Genomic DNA, 18,256 nt, shown 5'->3' with positions numbered 1-18,256 from the left:
TGAGTTATTAACAATGTCATTTATGACTGGGTTGACAATTTCTGCAATGAGGTGCAGGAGTCCAATAGGGCATGGGTCAAATGGTGAACCTGATTTTGTTGCCAAAATTGCTCGTTCAGTCTCCTCCAGACTGATTGTACAAAAGGCTGTAAGCTGGGTTACATCCTGCCTAGTGTTATCGGCCTCTTTCTTTGAACCTGGTATGGGGACCTCGAAATCCTTCGTCAGCCCCTGAACCTTTTCTTCAAAAAAGTCTGCGATAGAGTCACAGAGCATTTGTGAGGGCGGAATGTCCTGCATTAGACACTTAGGTTTATTAAAGTCGTTCACGATTTTAAAAATCGCTTTGTGTTTATTATTAGCTGTATCTATTGCTGACGTGAAGTGCTTCATTTTTGCCTGTTTAATTAGAGCGTGGTAAGTACTCTTAACTTTTATGTATTTGCTACGTTCTATGCTGCGATAATTTTTCCGCCAGCTACGTTCAGCTCTTCGTAGCTCCCCCTGTTTATTTTTAAGTTCTCGGTCGAACCAGGGGGCGGACGTCTTCTTTTTCCCAAGTCTACCTTTGCTTCTTCCCTGACCAGTCATACTTTTTAGTTCATTCATCCAGGCCCTAAAAGTGTTTAAATTAGGTGGTCCTGCTAGCTTAGGTCTGCATTCTCTAGCCATTGTAGTTAGTTCTGGGTGGGTCATTGTAGCTTTCCACTCATTTTGCCTGGTCTGGTTACAGTTTTCTACATATTTATTCTTTCTGTTTATCTCCAAAGGGAACGAAAAAGGGATTAGTGCATGGCCTGTCCACGTTTGTGGTTTGGGGCGGTCTGTTATTAACGTAGCTAAATTAGTGGCAATGCAGTCTATTGTATGTCCGGCCTCATGAGTGGCTTCAGTGTCACAAATAGTGAGACCCAGTACGCCCATGGTTTCCCTATAGGAGACAGTAGAGGCTTCCATTGTGGACTCTAGGTGAATATTTATGTCTCCCAACATAGTAAAATTAGAGTATCTGAGTATCAATGGACTTAGCACGTCTCCAATACTCCCCAGAAAACCTGTGCATGGTCCAGGTGGGCGATAGATAAGTGCCCCAGCAAAGGAGAAGTTATCGTGAATTTTAAGACAGAAGCCCATCCCTTCCGCATCCTTTAGCTCTTGGAGTTCTGTTACTGAACAGCCAAGAGTGTCTCTGTGTATAATAGCCACTCCTCCCCCCGTTTTTCATTTCCTCTGTCAGCCCTTTGAACACCATACCCCGGAGGTAGGGCATGGACTAGGTCGGGGGTACACCACGGTTTGAGCCAAGTCTCTGTGATAAAAAGACAATCTAAGTTGTCATCAATAAGGAGGTCCTGAATATGCTGAGCATGCTTTGGCATGGATCTGGCGTTGATTAAACCTGCCTTCAAAGTATAGTGGGGTGTTGAAGGGGCGGACACCGGAGACCACGAGAAAGTACAGTGGCATTTCTGACAACTAACCGGGCCTGTCCAACCTGAGGGATCTAGTATATGAGGGTCGCATCTAAATTCTGGTTTAAGGGCTAACAATTCCTGTGTACTATAACTCCCTTTGGTATTGATCCCAGCAGGGTTCCTAGCCCCGCGCCCCGATCTGCCGCGGACGGGCGCAGACGGGCTGGACTCTGGCTTGACTCCGGCGCGAGTACGGCGCTCCCGCTGAGCGCGTCCGCTGCGCGGAGTCATGGCCGTTTGTTTTTATACCGGTGCCACTCACCCCCAAGGGAGGATAATCCAACCTAAGATGGCCGCCGCAATAGCTCTGCTCGTGTCCCCGGTCAAAACAGCCCTGAAATCGGCCGGACCCTCAGGGGAAGGCAGCGCTAAGTAGGGTGAGTGCAATCCAGTTAAAAATAAAATTAAAAATAGTGTCTTCACCCAAAGTCGATGTAGACACCAAGCGTCGAGCTAAATCCGCGCGCTAGTGCAGGGGGGAAAGGACACAAAGGGCAAGTGCTCACAAATAGTATTTTAAAATAGCAGCAAGAGAAAAAGAGTGAACTTCCCCAAAGAATGTCGCGTCGTCAGTGTTGGGTGCATAGGAATTCAAGATGACCAAATCCTTTCCGTCTAACGTTGCTCTAAGGAGCAGGTACCGCCCTTGGACGTCCACCTCCATGTATTGCAGTGCGAATGGCACCCCTGGTGCTACTCAGCCTGGAACCCCCCTAGCATAAGAGGAGAAGGGTGCATGAAACAACTGCCCTCTCCACTTTTTCCCTAGCTTCTGTACCCCGTCGTCAACTAGGTGGGTCGCCTGCAGGCAAGCTATAGATATTTTGTGTCTCCGGAGGTAGGAGAGTACCTTGTATCGCTTGGTGCATGTACCCAGCCCCCTCACGTTCAAACTCATAAACTTATACCCCATGGGTTCCGAAAACTGTCATTCCATTGTACCCTCCCCGACACAGAGTAAGTCCTCCACAGTGCCCGACCTGCAATACAAATGATGCCGTAACATTTCCCCGCAACTCCCCCATTAAACACCCCCTCCCCCCACCCACGAGCAAAATGTCAGCAACAACCACACGCGCCACTCTGCCCTTACCCTGCCGGTGCCAGGACGTGCACAGCCACCCCATACGCCTAAGAAGGCCAACTCCCCACAATCAACAAAGAAAACTTCCCCACCCCGACTCCCCATCAAACACATTGTTCATATCAAAAGTCCAGGCTCAACATCGCGACACAAAGCATTCACACACATCGTGAGAACTCGGGACAGGCTCCCGCCCTCCCACATGGGAAACCCCTTAACTAAGGGATACTCTCCCCCCGCGCCCCCTAGCAAATCTCTGTACTCCGGAGCGCCCACACCCCACTAACTAGCCCCCCACGGCCACCTGGCTGAACCACTCATCAGACATACAGCTCACTTCCATAGCCAAGTCTCTCAGGAAGGGGCTCCAGCCCCCTGGAATCTACTCGTAGCCGTCTACGGGATCGTCGTGGCCGTAGGCGGCGCATCCTCCACCGCCACCAGTTGAGTGTCTGGGACCAGGATGTCCTCCTGATCAGCAGGGAGCGGAGCCTCCAGATCCTCAGCCACGTCCTCCGACCCCAAGCGCAGGGCTCCATCCTCGCCGACCATGACTCTGCTGCGCTCCTGACTTCCTGCCGCCCCGGATCGGCAGCGTCGCCTACTGTTTCGTCTCCTGGTTGTTCGGGAGCCCCATCGACCCCGGGGGACCCCACGCTCCCCCGGGGGAAGATCATCGCCCCGGATCTGCAGCCACTCCCAGAACTCGGCCGGGGCCTCAAAGAAGTGCGCCTTTCCTTGCGACAGGACCTTGAGTTTGGCGGGGTATGGAAGCATGTATTGCAATTTCATCTCCCTGAGCTACTGCTTAACATCCAAGAAGGACTTCCGCTGCTCCTGAACCTGCTGGGTATAGTCTGGATAGATGGAGATCTTGCTATTCTCAAACGCAAGGTTCGCCGACTCCCGTGCAGCCCGCAGGATACAATCCCTGTCCCGATAGTTCAAGATTTTAGCAATAATGGCTCTGGGGGGGGCACCCGGCTTCGGCGGGGGAACCAACGCACGGTGGGCCCTTTCAATTACAAAGACCTCCGAGAGCCCTCTCGGGCACAGGTGCGTTCGGATCCAGTCCTCTAAAAAGCGTTCCGCATTCCCCGCTTCCGCCCCCTCCGGCACTCTAAGAACTCGGATATTACTGCGACGTGCCCTTCCTTCCACGTCCTCGGCTCTCCGCTCCAGGGCCCCCGCCGTGGTAGTCAGCTGTGAGACCGTCTTCTTGAGGGTGGCCACCTCGCTCTGCAGCTGTTCGATATTGCCCTCTGCCTCAGTGACTTTGTCCGCCACCTTCCGCAGGTTCGCCCGCAGCAGATTCACATCTATAGACACTGTTTCTATTTGGCGTTCCAACGCGGAATGGGAGCCCTGAATCGCCTTCAGGAGTTCCGCCCTGGAGGGCTCCCCAGGAGCGTTAGTGCCCTCATCTTGGCCCGACTGCCTTGTGAGCCGCTGGGATGGTATATTGCGTGATGGTGTTTGGCTGCGAGGCCCGAGTCGGCTTGTCCTTGCGCATCTTATAGGTCCCACTGCGGGGAGGACCAAACCCCCAAATCCAGGCAGAAAACAATGGACCTCCACAAGTGTGTAGGATATTTTTCAGGACTGTTTTAATTATTGTACATATTTTACTGGGCGCTCTTTTATTATCCCTGTAAAATCGCTACCTAGAAGGTGAGATCTAATTTACCTCCTTGGGTCTACAAGTATAGCTTGATCCTACCGGCGCAGCCGAGTCAAGGCGCTGACGCCGGTAGACGCGGAATTGACGCCGCCATCTTGGGAAGGCAGGCAGGGTAGCGGTCCAGCTTCTCGACCACTCCCACCCTCCTCTCATGTGTAAATACAACTACACGTCCCGACCGCGCAGCGGGCGGGCGCAGCGGGCGGGCGCAGCGGGCGCGCCGATGGCGCGCCGAAGGCGCGCCTAAGGCAAGCCCGTCTGCGCCTGTCCGCGCCTGGCTCGGGCCTAGGGCCAGTTCCCCTGCTCAGGCAACCACCAAGTCACGTGTAAGTTGGTCTAGGGCACAGCTATTACAAATAGGAGTGGGCTCCTGTGCCCCACCGGCCCGCTGCCCCCCTAATAACTTGGATGGACAGGCCTTTAACTGTCCTCAGTGTAACCTATTTCTCCCCCCTTGGAGTGAACGTACCTTACCTTCCTCTCTCGCCCCGGGTACTCGCATTTTAAAACTAGCATTGATCAATTGTAGATCCCTTCCTCGCCACGCCAACGAAATTTGGTCGATTTTGACCACTCACAGTTGGGACATTCTATTCCTTACAGAATCTTGGACGAAAGATACCTCTAACCCGGATATCCATCTAGCCACCCCCCCGGAGTATCGCTTTCTGGGTATTAACCGAGAGGGAAAAACGGGAGGTGGGCTCGCCATTCTGTACAAATCCCACTTCAATATTACTATTAAAAAAATTACGAACATTGGACCGATTGAGGCTATGTATTTTTCTATTGCTGACTTAGCTGCAGTTTACCTAACCGGCATCTTAGTCTACAATCCCCCTAAAGCTTCTCCTTCCGCATTATCTCAGTTGATAGGCATTATCACGGATCTATCCCTCAAGCACCCGCACTTTATTGTTCTAGGAGATTTCAACCTCCATGTAGATGATCCCGCATGCATTCAAGCAAGGCGTTTTCTTGACGCCCTTCATAGCTTGAGCCTGATGCTACTAATCCAAGGTCCAACGCATGTTGCTGGCCACACACTGGATCTTATTTTCTCCAACCTTCCAGGGGCCATCACTTATCCTTCCCTCCCCCTCACTTGGTCTGATCATTTTTTACTTAGAGTAGACATTCCCCTCCCTCAGGCACCGACTCCGGTGGTATTGGGAACAGATTACAGGAGAAAATGGCATAAGATCACCTGTTCTGCCTTAGAGCCGTTATTTAGCTGCCCTCTGGAGCCTCAAGTGGTAAATATCAATGACTGCGTCAACACATTTAATACGACCTTATCGGCTGCAGTGGACGAAATTGCCCCACTCCTACCGGTATCATCCGCAAGAGTCCGCCCCTCTGCTCCCTGGTTCTCAGCCGCCCTACGTAAAGAGAAAAGTCACTGTAAAAAATTAGAACGCTGCTGGAGACGGACATATGATGCTGAGGCTAAAACTATCTACAGAACGGCCCTTAAGAAATTCATCAAATTAAAAAAATCTGCCATGACAGAGTTCTTTGCCACCCAAATAAAAGCCGCTGACAACTCAGCAAAGACACTGTTTAAAATTGTTAAAGACTTTGTAAAACCCCCTGCTATGACTCCCAACAACCTAGCCAACCAGTCTCTTTGCAGCGGACTATCTGATTTTTTTCAAGAAAAAATTGAAAAAATTGCAGCCTCCTTTCCTCCACCTGTCATTCCCCTCCCCTTGGCCTCTACCACCCAGGATATCGTTCCTACCCTAGACTCCTTTAAGGATCTTACTCCGGACCTTGCACTTAAATTATTTTTACAGTGCAAATCGGGTTCCCCGTTAGACCCGGTCACCCCAAAAATCATGAGTGAACTGTCTACCTTACTGCTGGAGCCACTCACCACCATCTGGAATGCCTCCCTACGATTAGGCCAATTTCCCTCTGCGTGGAAGGAGGCTCTTCTTGTGCCCATCCTAAAGAAATCAGATGCTGACCCTATGCAATTCAGTAACTACCGGCCCATTTCCCTTCTCCCGAAACCCGCGAAAGTTTTGGAGAAGGCAGTCCAACTACAACTGGCAGAGTATTTAGAGACCTACTCTCTGCTACATGATTCCCAGTCCGGCTTTCGTGCTGGTTTCAGTACGGAGACCGCACTACTAGAGGTTTCGGAGACTGTACGAGAATGTGTGGATAAGGGCGAGGAGGCCATGTTGGTTCTCCTCGACCTATCCGCCGCTTTCGATATAGTGTCCCACCAAATTCTTCTAGGCCGACTGGAGCAGATTGGACTGTGCGGCACTGCTTTAGCATGGGTCTGTTCTTTTCTTCTGGAACGCTCACAGAGGGTTCTTCTCAGACCTTTTAAATCTGGATGCAAACCTCTAGAACGCGGAGTCCCACAGGGCTCAGCGCTAAGTCCTCTGTTTTTCAATGTTTACCTGGCCCCGCTAGCCAGGGTGGTGGAGTCATGTGGAGTCAGAGTGATCTCGTATGCGGATGACACACAGTTGATATTCTCATTTAGAGATCACTCTGACTCCAGCCTCTCCAGCTTCCGCCATTGTCTGGGCGAAATCTGTGCGTGGATGTCCTCGAATCATCTACGGCTTAACACTGACAAGACTGAGGTCCTGTTTTTTAATCAAAAAATGACCATTCCACCCCCACTTTGGTGGCCTACGGTACTTAACCCCCCTCCAGTCCCGGTCCATTCTGCCCGCAATCTGGGGTTCACATTTGATGACACCCTCTCCTGTAGCCCTCAAATCAATAAGGTTACTGCGACCTGCTTTGGCAAATTAAAAATGATGAGAAAGATCTTTCCTTTTCTGCCAATGGAGGCTCGCAGAACCGTTACTCAGGCATTAATCACTGCCCATCTGGATTATGCCAACAGTCTGTATGCTGGGGCCCCTCTATATCAAATTGAACGCCTGCAGGTGGTACAGAATGCTGCGGCAAGACTGATTGGTAACATCCCATATAGACACTCTATCTCTGCGTTCCGCAAAGAACTCCATTGGCTTCCTATAGCCTACCGTATCAAATTCAAAACGCTTGTTCTGGCCTATCGAGCTCTGAACGGCTCCGGCCCAGAATACTTAAGAAAGAGATTGAGATTGTCTCACTCAGTCAGAGACCTTCGTTCTAACAATCTGCGTCTTATGCTTGTGCCTAGATTCCGTCGCTCAAGAACGGGTGGCAGAGCATTCGCTGTCTTAGCTGCTAAACATTGGAACAGCTTGCCAATCAACCTGAGATTCGCCCCATCTGAAGCTCTGTTTCGAAGAGGCCTGAAAACTTGGCTGTTCGCTTCTATCTAGATTACTCTTCTCTTCTAGCAGATAATTTTAGCGCCGGGACACCCCCGTTGGGGGTAGCCGTGCGCTTTATAAAATCCATAAATAAATAAAGTTCCAACAGGGGAAGAAGAAGAAGCCCCCCCCGCAGGCCACTGATCCAGAGGGCAACCACCAGGTGGCCCCAAGGCAGCGTAGGTCTAACTCAACTAGGCCGGTCCCTGCCCACAGCACAGTCTGAGATGCCACCGCAATCGGGCACCCCCCCAACCCGGGGGGCGAGCGAGGGAGGCACGGGGGCCAGGCGCCCCGCCGGATCTTCGCAGTCAGTTATGACCCAAGCGGCTTCCCAATGCGGCCCCTTGTATTGCGGGTGGGGCCCACTGCAGCGCGGTGTTGTGTCCACAAAATGGCACCAGAGATTGCTCAGGGGCCCCACTTAGCTTCTTTCTGCAGTCATGCGCCGCCACCACTGCCCGCAAGCAGCGTCCCATGACAGGGCTCGTCCGGGCCCCCCGCGGCCGTCCAAACGCCCCCGGGGCACAAGGGGGAACATATACAAATATCAAGCCGGGGGTCAGGCCCGGGACGCCCGCCTCCGGCGGAGCTCCAGCTCCGTTCTTCGCCCTCAGGCGGCGCCCGCAGACCGCACCCGGCCTCCACTTGGCCGGAGCCCCAGACAGCAGCGGGCTCCGGTCCACGATCCTCTTCCACCGGGGAGACCACCAGTCCGGGCCCGCATCAGCCCGCAGTCGCAGGGCTCCGCCCCCACTCTGCCGCCGGCCGCAATCCCCGGCCTCGAGTTGCAAGAGGCCCGAGGCGCCACGAGGGCAGGATCGTCTATGCCACCAGACGGGAGGCTCCGCTGTCCCCAAGCGCCTCCTCACCTCAGGGCCTGCCCAGGCCTGCCGCGGCCGCCCAGATGCCCCTGGGGCACAAGGGGGAACTTCCTTCAAGGATCTAGCCGTAGGCCGGGTTCAGCACACCTGCCTCCGGCAGAGCTCCGACTCCGTTGTCCGCCCCCCGGCAGCGCCCGCAGCGGTTCCCAGCCGCTTCACGACCGGAGCCCCAGATGTCAGCGGGCTCCGGTACACGATCCGCGTCCACCGGGGGGACCACCAGTCTGGGCCAACGTCAGCCCGCGGACCCAGGGCTCCGCTCGCAATCCCCGGCCTCGAGTCACAAGAGGCCCGGGGTGCCGCGAGGCCAGGATCTTCAGCATCCCCACTTGGGAGGCCCGCCCAAGTACTCCACTGCCGGCTCGCCCAAACAATAGGGGTCCGGCTCTGATGCCCAAATCTAGTCGTCGGGAGCCCGAAAAGGATAAAATACAGGATTTCCAGGGTCCGATGGACGGAGCCGGCAGAGCTCACGTCCTGCCGGCCATGCTGCTTAAACGATTCAAAAAGGGGGTGGTGATGGACAGAGTATCTGAATTAAGCAGAACACTCCTACCCAGTCCAAAGATCAGGGCTTGATCCATCACCGTTTTTTAGCTCACTGCACCATCCCAGTTCAGAACCTGGCTACATGCAAATTAGTCTGACCCTGGCCCAGTGCATCATGGGAACAGGGCAGACCAAACTACCAAGCCAATTCTTTACTGGAAAGGAAACAAGCTTCCGGGGACCGGTTTCTGGCATTACAGCCGTCTTCGGCCCGGCTTGCTTGAATCCTGATGGTGCAGTGAGCAAGGGACTCACATCTGAGCATACCCTTCCACACTTGTGGTGGCCAAAACGATTCAAAAAGGGGGTGGTGATGGACAGAGTATCTGAATTAAGCAGAACACTCCTACCCAGTCCAAAGATCAGGGCTTGATCCATCACCGTTTTTTAACTCACTGCACCATCCCAGTTCAGAACCTGGCTACATGCAAATTAGTCTGACCCTGGCCCAGTGCATCATGGGAACAGGGCAGACCAAACTACCAAGCCAATTCTTTACTGGAAAGGAAACAAGCTTCCGGGGACCGGTTTCTGGCATTACAGCCGTCTTCGGCCCGGCTTGCTTGAATGCTGATGGTGCAGTGAGCAAGGGACTCACATCTGAGCATACCCTTCCACACTTGTGGTGGCCAAAACGATTCAAAAAGGGGGTGGTGATGGACAGAGTATCTGAATTAAGCAGAACACTCCTACCCAGTCCAAAGATCAGGGCTTGATCCATCACGGTTTTTTAGCTCACTGCACCATCCCAGTTCAGAACCTGGCTACATGCAAATTAGTCTGACCCTGGCCCAGTGCATCATGGGAACAGGGCAGACCAAACTACCAAGCCAATTCTTTACTGGAAAGCGCCTTGGCCCGGCTTGCTTGAATCCTGATGGTGCAGTGAGCAAGGGACTCACATCTGAGCATACCCTTCCACACTTGTGGTGGCCAAAACGATTAAAAAAGGGGGTGGTTATGGACAGAGTATCTGAATTAAGCAGAACACTCCTACCCAGTCCAAAGATCAGGGCTTGATCCATCACCGTTTTTTAGCTCACTGCACCATCCCAGTTCAGAACCTGGCTACATGCAAATTAGTCTGACCCTGGCCCAGTGCATCATGGGAACAGGGCAGACCAAACTACCAAGCCAATTCTTTACTGGAAAGGAAACAAGCTTCCGGGGACTGGTTTCTGGCATTACAGCCGTCTTCGGCCCGGCTTGCTTGAATCCTGATGGTGCAGTGAGCAAGGGACTCACATCTGAGCATACCCTTCCACACTTGTGGTGGCCAAAACGATTCAAAAAGGGGGTGATGATGGACAGAGTATCTGAATTAAGCAGGACACTCCTACCCAGTCCAAAGATCAGGGCTTGATCCATCACCGTTTTTTAGCTCACTGCACCATCCCAGTTCAGAACCTGGCTACATGCAAATTAGTCTGACCCTGGCCCAGTGCATCATGGGAACAGGGCAGACCAAACTACCAAGCCAATTCTTTACTGGAAAGGAAACAAGCTTCCGGGGACCGGTTTCTGGCATTACAGCCGTCTTCGGCCCGGCTTGCTTGAATCCTGATGGTGCAGTGAGCAAGGGACTCACATCTGAGCATACCCTTCCACACTTGTGGTGGCCAAAACGATTCAAAAAGGGGGTGGTGATGGACAGAGTATCTGAATTAAGCAGAACACTCCTACCCAATCCAAAGATCAGGGCTTGATCCATCACCGTTTTTTAGCTCACTGCACCATCCCAGTTCAGAACCTGGCTACATGCAAATTAGTCTGACCCTGGCCCAGTGCATCATGGGAACAGGGCAGACCAAACTACCAAGCCAATTCTTTACTGGAAAGGAAACAAGCTTCCGGGGACCGGTTTCTGGCATTACAGCCGTCTTCGGCCCGGCTTGCTTGAATCCTGATGGTGCAGTGAGCAAGGGACTCACATCTGAGCATACCCTTCCACACTTGTGGTGGCCAAAACGATTCAAAAAGGGGGTGGTGATGGACAGAGTATCTGAATTAAGCAGAACACTCCTACCCAGTCCAAAGATCAGGGCTTGATCCATCACGGTTTTTTAGCTCACTGCACCATCCGAGTTCAGAACCTGGCTACATGCAAATTAGTCATTATTTTGTCTGGGTAGGAGTGTTCTGCTTAATTCAGATACTCTGTCCATCACCACCCCCTTTTGAATCGTTTTGGCCACCACAAGTGTGGAAGGGTATGCTTAGACATGAGTCCCTTGCTCACTGCACCATCAGGATTCAAGCAAGCCGGGCCGAAGACGGCTGTAATGCCAGAAACCGGTCCCCGGAAGCTTGTTTCCTTTCCAGTAAAGAATTGGCTTGGTAGTTTGGTCTGCCCTGTTCCCATGATGCACTGGGCCAGGGTCAGACTAATTTGCATGTAGCCAGGTTCTGAACTGGGATGGTGCAGTGAGCTAAAAAACGGTGATGGATCAAGCCCTGATCTTTTGACTGGGTAGGAGTGTTCTGCTTAATTCAGATACTCTGTCCATCACCACCCCCTTTTGAATCGTTTTGGCCACCACAAGTGTGGACGGGTATGCTCAGACATGAGTCCCTTGCTCACTGCACCATCAGGATTCAAGCAAGCCGGGCCGAAGACGGCTGCAATGCCAGGAACCGGTCCCCGGAAGCTTGTTTCCTTTCCAGTAAAGAATTGGCTTGGTAGTTTGGTCTGCCCTGTTCCCATGATGCACTGGGCCAGGGTCAGACTAATTTGCATGTAGCCAGGTTCTGAACTGGGATGGTGCAGTGAGCTAAAAAACGGTGATGGATCAAGCCCTGATCTTTTGACTGGGTAGGAGTGTTCTGCTTAATTCAGATACTCTGTCTATCACCACCCCATTTGAATCGTTTTGGCCACCACAAGTGTGGAAGGGTATGCTCAGACATGAGTCCCTTGCTCACTGCACCATCAGGATTCAAGCAAGCCGGGCCGAAGACGGCTGTAATGCCAGAAACCAGTCCCCGGAAGCTTGTTTCCTTTCCAGTAAAGAATTGGCTTGGTAGTTTGGTCTGCCCTGTTCCCATGATGCACTGGGCCAGGGTCAGACTAATTTGCATGTAGCCAGGTTCTGAACTGGGATGGTGCAGTGAGCTAAAAAACGGTGATGGATCAAGCCCTGATCTTTTGACTGGGTAGGAGTGTTCTGCTTAATTCAGATACTCTGTCCATCACCACCCCCTTTTGAATCGTTTTGGCCACCACAAGTGTGGACGGGTATGCTCAGACATGAGTCCCTTGCTCACTGCACCATCAGGATTCAAGCAAGCCGGGCCGAAGACGGCTGCAATGCCAGGAACCGGTCCCCGGAAGCTTGTTTCCTTTCCAGTAAAGAATTGGCTTGGTAGTTTGGTCTGCCCTGTTCCCATGATGCACTGGGCCAGGGTCAGACTAATTTGCATGTAGCCAGGTTCTGAACTGGGATGGTGCAGTGAGCTAAAAAACGGTGATGGATCAAGCCCTGATCTTTTGACTGGGTAGGAGTGTTCTGCTTAATTCAGATACTCTGTCCATCACCACCCCCTTTTGAATCGTTTTGGCCACCACAAGTGTGGACGGGTATGCTCAGACATGAGTCCCTTGCTCACTGCACCATCAGGATTCAAGCAAGCCGGGCCGAAGACGGCTGCAATGCCAGGAACCGGTCCCCGGAAGCTTGTTTCCTTTCCAGTAAAGAATTGGCTTGGTAGTTTGGTCTGCCCTGTTCCCATGATGCACTGGGCCAGGGTCAGACTAATTTGCATGTAGCCAGGTTCTGAACTGGGATGGTGCAGTGAGCTAAAAAACGGTGATGGATCAAGCCCTGATCTTTTGACTGGGTAGGAGTGTTCTGCTTAATTCAGATACTCTGTCCATCACCACCCCCTTTTGAATTGTTTTGGCCACCACAAGTGTGGAAGGGTATGCTTAGACATGAGTCCCTTGCTCACTACACCATCAGGATTCAAGCAAGCCGGGCCGAAGACGGCTGTAATGCCAGAAACCGGTCCCCGGAAGCTTGTTTCCTTTCCAGTAAAGAATTGGCTTGGTAGTTTGGTCTGCCCTGTTCCCATGGAGCACTGGGCCAGGGTCAGACTAATTTGCATGTAGCCAGGTTCTGAACTGGGATGGTGCAGTGAGCTAAAAAACGGTGATGGATCAAGCCCTGATCTTTTGACTGGGTAGGAGTGTTCTGCTTAATTCAGATACTCTGTCTATCACCACCCCCTTTTGAATCGTTTTGGCCACCACAAGTGTGGAAGGGTATGCTCAGACATGAGTCCCTTGCTCACTGCACCATCAGGATTCAAGCAAGCCGGGCCGAAGACGGCTGTAATGCCAGAAACCAGTCCCCGGAAGCTTGTTTCCTTTCCAGTAAAGAATTGGCTTGGTAGTTTGGTCTGCCCTGTTCCCATGATGCACTGGGCCAGGGTCAGACTAATTTGCATGTAGCCAGGTTCTGAACTGGGATGGTGCAGTGAGCTAAAAAACGGTGATGGATCAAGCCCTGATCTTTTGACTGGGTAGGAGTGTTCTGCTTAATTCAGATACTCTGTCCATCACCACCCCCTTTTGAATCGTTTTGGCCACCACAAGTGTGGACGGGTATGCTCAGACATGAGTCCCTTGCTCACTGCACCATCAGGATTCAAGCAAGCCGGGCCGAAGACGGCTGCAATGCCAGGAACCGGTCCCCGGAAGCTTGTTTCCTTTCCAGTAAAGAATTGGCTTGGTAGTTTGGTCTGCCCTGTTCCCATGATGCACTGGGCCAGGGTCAGACTAATTTGCATGTAGCCAGGTTCTGAACTGGGATGGTGCAGTGAGCTAAAAAACGGTGATGGATCAAGCCCTGATCTTTTGACTGGGTAGGAGTGTTCTGCTTAATTCAGATACTCTGTCCATCACCACCCCCTTTTGAATCGGCCATGCTGCTTGGCCACGCCCCGGGAATAGTCATTTTTAACCCTAAGCTATCCAACGCTTTCCCTACTGTTGCACTCTCTGGAGTGGGAATAGTAATTTTTACCCCTACGCTATCCAACGCTTTCCCTACTGTTGCACTCTCTGGAGTGGGAATAGTAATTTTTACCCCTACGCTATCCAACGCTTTCCCTACTGTTGCACTCTCTGGAGTGGGAATAGTAATTTTTACCCCTACGCTATCCAACGCTTTCCCCACTGTTGCACTCTTTGGAGTGGGAATAGTAATTTTTACCCCTACGCTATCCAACGCTTTCCCTACTGTTGCACTCTTTGGAGTGGGAATAGTAATTTTTACCCCTACGCTATCCAAGGCTTTCCTTACTTTTGCACTCTCTGGAGTGGGAATAGTAATTTTTACACTCCCGCTATCCTACGGTAATAATATTGTGTATTTTATATTAATATTATGTTAATATATATATATGTTTTAACATATATGATTGTATGTTTTTTTATAAGTTAAATTAATTATTTAATAATTTTAAGGTAATTTAAGTATTGTTAAGTATATTTTAGCTATTTATTTTTAATATTTTTTTAATTTTACATTATTTTTAAGAAATTCGATATTTTTACAAAGTATATATTTTCAAACGATATTTTGGATTCTATATTTTGGTACTTACCTGTTTGTAGATAGGAATTTGATATTTTGTCTGTCGATATTTTGGCATCGATATTTTGGGTAGTCTATATTTTGTCCCTCGATATTTAGTCAGTGATCCATCAAAGTACATCAGCAGTTCAGAAAAAAGTGGGGGCATACCAAGGCAAGAAAGATGGCACTTTCTCACAGTGACCAACCACAAGCCCATAGTCTCTCTGCTTCACCAGTACCACCGGGAATGGGCCACCTTGTATCGAACGATTTGGCTGTGCAGCTCCAACCCTACTCTTTTGAGATCACGTACTAGCCAGGGATAATTAACCCAGCGGACTATCTGTCCCGACATCCAACAGCAGTGCCAATCGACAGCAACCCCTCAGAGACGGATGAAGGGGCATAAAAGCTTGTGCAGATGATAATTCATGAGTCATGCCCAAAAGCCCTATCGCTGGGTGAAATCCATGAAGCACCGAAAGAGACACCATGTTAGCCAAAGAAGCATTGCACAGATGACAGTGGAGGAATTTTTGTATTGAGCAAGAAACTTCATGAGTGTGCGACGAACTCAGCACACGCAGCACCAGACTCCGGCTGTGAGGGTGCTAAAAAGTGATGACCCAAAGCTGATGGGTCTGAGTGGTCGAATTGGTGCACCAGGAACTCCAGGGGTTTGTGAAAACAAAGGCATGCCATCGAGACAAAGTGTGGTTCCCAGAGATGGATAAGTGTGTTGACGAATAGATTTGTAACTGCCACTCCTGTACTATAACAAGTGCGGACCCACCGAATGCACCAGTAATCACAGAAGAAGCCTGCACAACACCATGGTTGTGTCTTAGCATGGACTTTGGCAGCTTTATGGGTGGCAGGCTCACTGCCATGGCCACAGCTAGCCATACCAAGTTCCCGGTGGTAGAGCTCATCATGTCCACCTCATTTGGGAACGTAAAGCCCATGCTCGAGAAGTTATTTGTACTTCTGGGACTCACCGATGAAGTGAAGACAGACAATAGACCTTCCTTTTATGGGCAGGAATTCCAAGCACACCTTCAAAGCCTGCATATCCGACACAGAAAGATAACCCCACAGTGGCCTCAGGCGAACGGCGAGGCTGAGCGCCTCATGCGAACCCTAAACAGAGGCCTCAGAATCGGAGTTGCGCACGTTGAGGATGCCGAGTGCTGTCTGTACTGGTTTTGAGAGCCTATAGACAGAGACCTCACAACACCATTGGGTGCACCCCAAGCTATCTGTTAATGAGAAGCCAAGCTTGAGACGTCATCACAGCCGGGCCATATTGGAGCCCAGCAGAAATAGACATTCAAACCACCCAAGAGAAACGACAAGCTAATAACGATAGGGCCAGCAAGGATTGAAGGACTGTGGTCTCGGACCTCGCTGTTGGTGACGGTAGTAGTAAAGTACCGTCTTCCCGGTGGGAAGTTTTGCACCCCCTTCAAGAGATAAGTGCGGAAAGTAACTAACATCAAAGAGACAATGGTGACTGCTCAATGTGGTCAGACCACGGAGGCATGCAACGTGTTGTGGTTCAAGCGAATCAGGCAGCAGACAAGTGAGTGACAAGACAACCAATGCACAGCTGAAGAAGCCTACACACCAGAGAGAACATCTCCAGGGTCCCAAGAAACAAGTCCCATCCAGTCCAGAACCACCAGTGGTGCCTGCACCCAACTCATACAAGCATCCGCTGGCCAGCCAGGCAGACCTGGACCGCGGGCCCTCCAGGAGTCAGGGAGAAATTAGTCGCAGCCAAAGATATGGACTCCAGCCCCATTCATTACCAAGCCAGAGACTATGGGCCAGATGTAGGAACCCTAATACCGGTCGGTAACGGCCGAAATTACCGAATTTCGGCCGTTACCGACCGGTATTAGGCATTTGGGATGTAGGTGGCTACATTTCAGATTCTGTAATTTACCGAATCGGTATTTAGGAATTCAGTAAATTACCGAATTCTTAAATACCGATTCGGTAAATTACCGAATCTGAAATGTAGGAAGCACTCAAGTGAGTGCTTTTCACCTGTAAGGATTCGTTATTTACCACCAACTATAAGTTGGTGGTAAATAATGAATACCTTTGAAAATGCAAATCTGTGCATTTTCAACTGTGCCATGTGGCAGACATGTATGTGTGCCACATCTGCACACAAGCACGATTCAGGGCCAGATGTAGATAATCCCAATTTACCTATTGTTAAATATCGAATTTTACCGATTCGGTATTTAAGAATAGGTAAATGGGATGTAGATAAATTTTCGGTAAAAATTACCGAATCTGTAAGATACCGATTCAGTAAAATGGGGGAAACATTCAAGGGTGTCACTTTGAATCGTGCTTGTGTGCAGATGTGGCACACATACATGCCCTAAGGGCATGTATGTGTGCCACATGGCACAGTTGAAAATGCACAGATTTGCATTTTCAAAGGTATTCCTTATTTACCACCAACTTATAGATGGTGGTAAATAACGAATCCTAAAATGGGAAAAGCACTAATTTGAGTGCTCCCTACATTGCAAATTCGGTAATTTATCGATTCCTTAAAATACCGAATTGGTAAATTACCGAATTTGCAATTTAGGCCACCTACATCCCAAATGGCCAATACTGGTCGGTAACGGCCGAAATTCTGTAACTTCGGCCGTTACCGACCGGTATTGGGCCACCTACATCTGGCCCTACGTTTGTTATGTACCTGTAATTGATGTACCTGTAATTGCTTTATGCTACCAAACGTTGGGAGGGTTGTAGAGTGCCACCCAGCCTCTACTATACAATGTTGCACCCATGCAGCCGGAGGGCAGGGCGTGGCCAAAAGGTATAAATAAAAGCAGAGTGAATGCTCGTGGTTCACTCAGTGACCCCTTGTAATACTCTATGTGTTAGCCTCTTTGATATCCAAATGCGCAGCTTATGTCACTAGGTGACCAAGGGCCCTACACTGGGCACCTCAGATGTCTCCTGTAAAGAGGTGGGGTGAAGGGCACAGGGCACAAAATTCCTGGACTCCCCTCCGGCGCCACAGTACCCTGTGCTCCAAGCCTACTCTAAGTGGTGGACACCTCCCTGCACATGGGTGCGTCAGTTGTCTCCTGTGAGGAGGTGGGGAGCAGCGGGCTAGCCAATTTCGGTATACCCCTGATGACCCAAACGCTCATTCTCCAGAAACGTCTGCCAGCGGGGAATCTTCGGGGTCCCAGAGCCCTGCCCGGTCCCCTGGCTGTGCAATCAGCCATAGGCTGCTACCGTGTTTCCCTCGGGCCCATCGGCTCCCGCCATCTTCCCATCACGCAATTAGGCCCAATACCAGGTGTCCTGGGCTCTGGGTCCCCGCACTCTCCAAGCTTTCGAGGCAGGGGCAGCCTGGAGCGGGCAATCTCCGTCCACCCTATGGGCCACCACACTGCACCAGGATCTGCAGAATGATTACATTTGCGGGCCGCGGGCACCAGAAGTTGGATTTACATGTCTTACTCCATGGGTCCGTGGTAACTAAGTACTGTAGCCGCTCGTGTGAGGAGCCCTTTGCCTGCCAGAAGCATAATCGCGCTACAGGAGTAGCATTCAACTGTTTCCTGCCCTTGGACTGACCGACGTGAGGAGGTGTGAGCAGTGAGGCCGCAGAGGAGGTGAGAGGTGCGGCCCCGGGACTGCGAGGACAGCATATATCATCCA

General features: G+C 51.0%; 1 protein-coding gene across 2 annotated transcripts in view; it reads left to right on the top strand.

Annotated features, from left to right (window-relative positions):
• The window catches only part of TEX11 (testis expressed 11), an 853,291-nt gene that overhangs the window by 164,104 nt on the left and 670,931 nt on the right, over positions 1-18,256 (top strand). The window lies entirely within an intron of this gene.

Source organism: Lissotriton helveticus, chromosome 4_2, assembly GCF_964261635.1.
Source record: "Lissotriton helveticus chromosome 4_2, aLisHel1.1, whole genome shotgun sequence".
Taxonomy (NCBI): Eukaryota; Metazoa; Chordata; class Amphibia; order Caudata; family Salamandridae; genus Lissotriton; species Lissotriton helveticus.
This window is presented reverse-complemented; position numbering and strand designations above follow the sequence as displayed.